At 48.9% G+C, this 5580-nt stretch overlaps 1 non-coding gene across 1 annotated transcript; it reads left to right on the top strand.

Annotated features, from left to right (window-relative positions):
• Positions 1-3135: 3135 nt before the first annotated feature.
• LOC135054292 (U6atac minor spliceosomal RNA) lies at positions 3136-3259 on the top strand. Its single transcript, XR_010243489.1, has one exon. It is a non-coding gene; the product is annotated as a U6atac minor spliceosomal RNA (small nuclear RNA).
• The last annotated feature ends 2321 nt before the right edge of the window (positions 3260-5580 follow it).

Here is a 5580-nt window from a genome sequence, read left to right as displayed (position 1 = left end):
TATACCCTATGGTACTAAATGGAACCCCAGTATCATCTACGGACTACAAGAAAAGGATTTACTGGTAGGTAACTAAAATCCTATTTTTTTTAAACAAGGTGTTGGTACACAGAGCATAGCTCCGCCTCTGAGACCCATGAAGCCCCACCCCCTGGTTCTGATTGGCGCACGGACCAGTCATTGAAGGAATAAGGATGACCATCGGTTAGTGTAACCATCGATGGTCATCCATTAAATCGTTTGCTACCATCGATGGTTACTTACCATTTTGCCATCAATGGAGAACACACCGATAGCCATTCCTACTGAGATCTGACCATAGAGCACTTGCTGGTCACATGACACATAAAAGTGTCCATCAGTGCACAAGACACACCCCACACTCAGAGGCATGCCTTTATTAGCTCCCTTCTGTGCAGCCTTACTGCCCATGGTGTAGCATTTCCCCTTGCTCTGCAAAGCAGTGTCTGACTGTAGAACCAAGGCAGACCTCCTACTGCATCATCTCTCTTCTCCCTGCAGCTCATGGGATCTCCATAAAGCTGGTGAGTGTTAGCTATAAAAAGGATTATAATAAACAAAGAAGATGTTTATGTTATAAATATCTTCTTTTGATTATTCTAATTGTTTTTATATAAAATGTCAGGAGTTTGACAGGGAGTATGACTGGGGAGGTTCTGCCCTCCCCTGCCTACTCTGACTGCATGTCCCTGGTAATAACCATCAGACATGAGAGCAAAGCTATAGTGCTAGAGACTCTAACCTACTACTCTGGCAGCTACTGTATTTCCCCACAGAGAGGCTTAAATAGGCTGGCTTGATAGACGTTCTGACAGTCACATGAGCACCTGACCTAAAAGAGCGTGGCCACAGAATAGTACCAATTCACATTACACAACACAATAGTGTCCATTAGTCACATTACACCACACAGTAGTGTCTTATTCACATTACACCACATAGTAGTACCCCTTGTACAGATTATGCCACACAGTAGTACCCCTTGTTCATGTTACACCACACAACAGAGTCCCTTAAACACTTTGAGCCACAGCAGAGCTGCTTTATACATGTTACGCCACAGTAGTGCCCCTTATACATGTTACACTACAGCAGAGCTGATTATACATGTTGCACCACATCAGAGCTGCTTATAACATGTTATGCCACAGTTGAGCTGTTTATGTACATTATGCCATGGTGGAACTACTTATACACATTATTCCACAGTAGAGCCCCATGTACACATTGTGATCCGGTAGAGCACCTTATACACATTATGCCATGGTAGACCCCTCCTCATTTCTCCACTCCCCCCCCCCCCCGTCGCCTGGGAGCAGATGTGCTGCTTAACTTTGCTGTTATGCCCAGCAGCAGCCATAAAACAGCTCCATGGACAGGGAACCGGAACATTTCTCCCTTTCTTCCCTTCCTTACATATGTTATAATGTATGACTCATGGGAACACCACCAACTGAGCTATGCTAATGAACAAATTCTGATATTCTTCATATATCTTTGTCTAGTATAGTACTACCGGTTGGGTATGGTATGCCGGCGCCGGGACTTTGGCGGTTAGCATACCAATGCCAGGACCCCGGATGCCAGAATGCCAGTGGGGGGGCGAGCGCAATGAAGCACCTTGCACACTCCGTGGCTCGCCACAGGTTTTATCAGTCAGCCGGCTTTCAGCATTTCTAGAGGTCTGGATTCCGATGTATGAATGTCTCCACCCCCCTACAGTCACCAGTGTGTACTGTATGTCTCCAGCCTCCCCTGTCACCAGTGTGTATGTGTCCAGTCCCCCCTGTCACCAGTGTATATGTCCCCACTAGCCCCATTGTCTATGTCTCCATGTGCCCTCTCCGGTCGCAGTGTGTATGTCTCCATATGTCCCCATTCACTCCAGTCACCAGTGTGTACTGTATGTCTCCAGCCCCCCCATCTCAAGTGTGTATGTCTAGAGCCCCCCCATCACCAGTGTGTCTCCAGCCCCCCCATCTCCAGTGTGTATGTCTAGAGCCTCCCCATCACCAGTGTGTCTCCAGCCCCCCATCTCCAGTGTGTATGCCTAGAGACCCCCCATCACCAGTGTGTATGTCTCCAGTCCACCCTGTCACCAGTCCCCAGTGTGTACAGTATGTCTCCATGTGCCCTCTCTGGCCGCAGTGCATATGTCTCCATATGTCCCCCTCCCACCAGTCATCAATGTGTATGTCTCCAGCCCCTTGGTCACCACTGTATATGTTCCCCAAAGCCCCAGTTTGCATTTCTCCATATGTCCCCCTCCCCCCAGTCACCAGTGTATATGTCTCCAGCCCCTCTGTCACCAGTGTATATGTCCCCACAGGCCCCAGTGTATATGTCTCCATGTGCCCTCTCGGACTGAAAAGTGTATGTCTCATGTCCCCCTCCCAAGTGTGTATGCCTCCATGTCCCCCCTCTGATCAGTATGCATGTCACCATAACCCCCTCTCCCCAGTCACTAGTGATCTGAGCTGAGTCATGTTCCCTTCCCACATCTGTGCCAGCCTCTCTGCCCATCTTTCAGTGCCAGCCTTTCTGCCCATTCTTTCTGTGCCAACCTCTCTTCCCTTCTTCTTAAGTGCATCTCTGCCAATCCTGTCTGCTCCAGCCTTTCTGCCCATCCTGTGTGACAATCCCTCTGTCCAGCCACTGTCTGCACCAGCCTTTCTGCTAATCCTGTCTGTGCCAGCCTCTCTGCCTATCTTCTTTCTGCGCCAGCCTCTCTTCCCTTCCTCTTAACCAGCCATTTTGCTCATCCTCTGTCTGCGCCACCCTCTATACCCATCCTCTATCTGGGCCAGCCACTCTGCTCATTCTCTGTATGTGCCCCTGTCCCTGCCTGTGCTGGGTTATAAATGATCCCGATGTGATCACATTATTGCAAATGTGATTACTGGTGAATGGACTCCTTTATCTCCCTGGGCATCAAAGCTCACTACTGTTATGTCACAACTGTCTGTGGAGCTGTAAGCCTCTTCGTGAGGTTTCCAGATTTCAGAAATCTGACCCCTCAGCAGACCCAGAACTGGCCTGGCCCTAGCAAGGCTAGTGGAAGGGCTAACTAGGGCCATGGTCCCATCCCCGTCTGTGACGCAAGTCTCCAAAAAGGTGTTGTATGAAAGAGAGAAGGTTAGCACTCCCCTTGACAAGGATGGAAGAGGTCCTAGTGGCCTTTACAACACATATATATGGTTGAGGCACTGCCACCTACTTAGTGGCATCAGATAGTTGCCGCCCAGGGGGAATGAAAATTCGCTCCATGCAAGTGTGCGATTGCATGTGTACACTGCAAAAATTCCCATCAGTCAGCGGATAGCTGCAAAACTGTTCGCATCACACTCACCATCTAATGTTTTTTTCCCATTCTGTGTAGTGTGTACAGTGTGTGCGTAGCTCAATACTTACTCCTCCAGTGCAAAGAAATCAGGCTGATCGGGGCCCGAGCTGATGTCACACACCCTCCCTGAAAACGCTTAGGAATGCCTGCGTTTTTCCACACTCCCAGAAAACGGGCAGTTACCACCCACAAACGTCCTGTTCCTGTTAATCAACTTGTGAATGTCCGTGCAATCAAAATTTTGGCACCATCCTCTTGCTGTTTGGTGATGCACCTGTGCATTGTGGTGCATACGCACATAGTTCGATAATCGCCCGCTGTGCGAAAATGCACAGCTGCGGTCAGGTCTGAATCAGGCTCTAAGTTTTTAAGACCGTTACCCTCTGTCCTGCAGTCAGACGACTCAAAGGACGAGGATATGTCCCCATTAGTGGGGGTGAGTATCCACACACATGGAAGGAACATTGAGGCATTGATTGTAGCAATACGCCAAGTTTAAAGATGCACAACAGAGCGACCAGGAAACATCCGGATAAAATATTCCAGGTGCACTGTCGACTTTTGACTACATAGCCTTCCATGCTGACAACAAGAAGTTATGCAAGACTCCCCCTACAGTGTTTCGTCTGTCTAAAGAGACAGTGATGCCGGTCCCTACTTAAAGGAGGCATCGGACAGGAAATTTCAAATTAATGTCCATTAACACCGAAGCAGGCATAACACTGCATCCTGCACTGGTAGGCAGCCGGGTCAACAGGGCCATTGAAACCTGGGCGAAACAACTAGCTGAGGGTCTGTGAGCAGGACCCCCAGAGGAGGATCTTATCACCTATGCATAGCACAGTGAGGAGTCAGCCTTATCTAGGTGAGGCATCTAAGGAGGCATGTAATCTCATTTCTAGGTCCTCCGCCTTAGCGGTGTCGGCCACAGAGCTCTATGGTAGTAACAGTTGCAAGCAGACACAGAATCAAAGAGGGAGGTGGAAGCGTTACCATTTACTGGCGACGTCCTGTTCGGGCCCAACCTGGACAAATGGATTTCCCAGGTGACTGAGGGTAGTCTACTTTTCTCCCTTCAGCTGTTCTGGACACATGAATCTTATTCCAGACCTTCCTTTCAGTCCTTTCTGGCCTCTGGAAACTTCAGAGGTCATCCCAGAGGAGGATCAGCACTTTCTCGTGGTTCCAGAGAATGTGGCAGAGCCACGGCGACCTCTTCCCTCTTGGACACCATATCAAACATGAAACCCAGTGTATGACGGGTTTCTCTCTCACCTGAGGGACCCCAAGGTGGGAGCTCGTCTGCAGGACTTCGGAATGTCTGGGTAGAGGACCTCTTCACTTAAGTGTACAAGCTAGATTTCCGGTTTCAGCCTCCTAATCAGTTTTTCACCCCCGGGTTGCCAACTTCAGATGACAGGCATGTCGTTTTACAAGAGGCTATAGACAAACTCCTGACAGCACGCTCTCCACACATAAGCTAAAACTAGAGGTTCTACTCCAGTTTAATAGTGGTTTCAAAGCCGGACAACTTGGTCAGACCTATTCTGAACTTAAAGGATCTCTATCCTTTTTCTGACAGTTTTTCAAGTTCAGGATAGAATCCTTTCATTTAGTCATTGAGGGATTAGAGGACAAAGTGTTCCTAGTGTCCTTGGACATCAAGGACGCTAACCTGCACATACCCATCAGGCCCCCTCCCCAGATGTATTGGAGATTCACATATTCAGTTCCAGGCCTTAACCTTCAGCCTGCCATGGCCCCCAAGGGGGTTCACGAAGGTCATGGCGATAATGATGGCACTCCTAAGGACAAGGGGGATCACGGTAATTCCCTATCTAGAAGGCTTCTTCCAGAAACCAATTATTCCAGAACATAGGAGTGACTCGCAGGCTCCTCATATGACATGGGAGGATCCTGACTTTTCCAAAGTTCCATCCTCAACTGATACAGCGACTTCAGTTTCTGGGTATGATCCGGGACACAGTGAGACCTGATCTTCATCCCTCAGGACAAGGTGAAAGCCATTCAGGTTTGGTCCTACAACACAGGCGAGTGTTTGTGCATTTATGCATATGACTACTCTGGAGGATGGTGGTGGCATTAGATGCAATTCCTAACAACCGTTTCCACTCAAGACCTTTTGAGCTGGAACTCCTATCTCAGTGGTCGAGATCCCACTTGTACCTTCACCAGAGAGTGACATCGGCCCCCAG

Source organism: Pseudophryne corroboree, chromosome 2, assembly GCF_028390025.1.
Source record: "Pseudophryne corroboree isolate aPseCor3 chromosome 2, aPseCor3.hap2, whole genome shotgun sequence".
Lineage (NCBI taxonomy): Eukaryota > Metazoa > Chordata > Amphibia > Anura > Myobatrachidae > Pseudophryne > Pseudophryne corroboree.
This window is presented reverse-complemented; position numbering and strand designations above follow the sequence as displayed.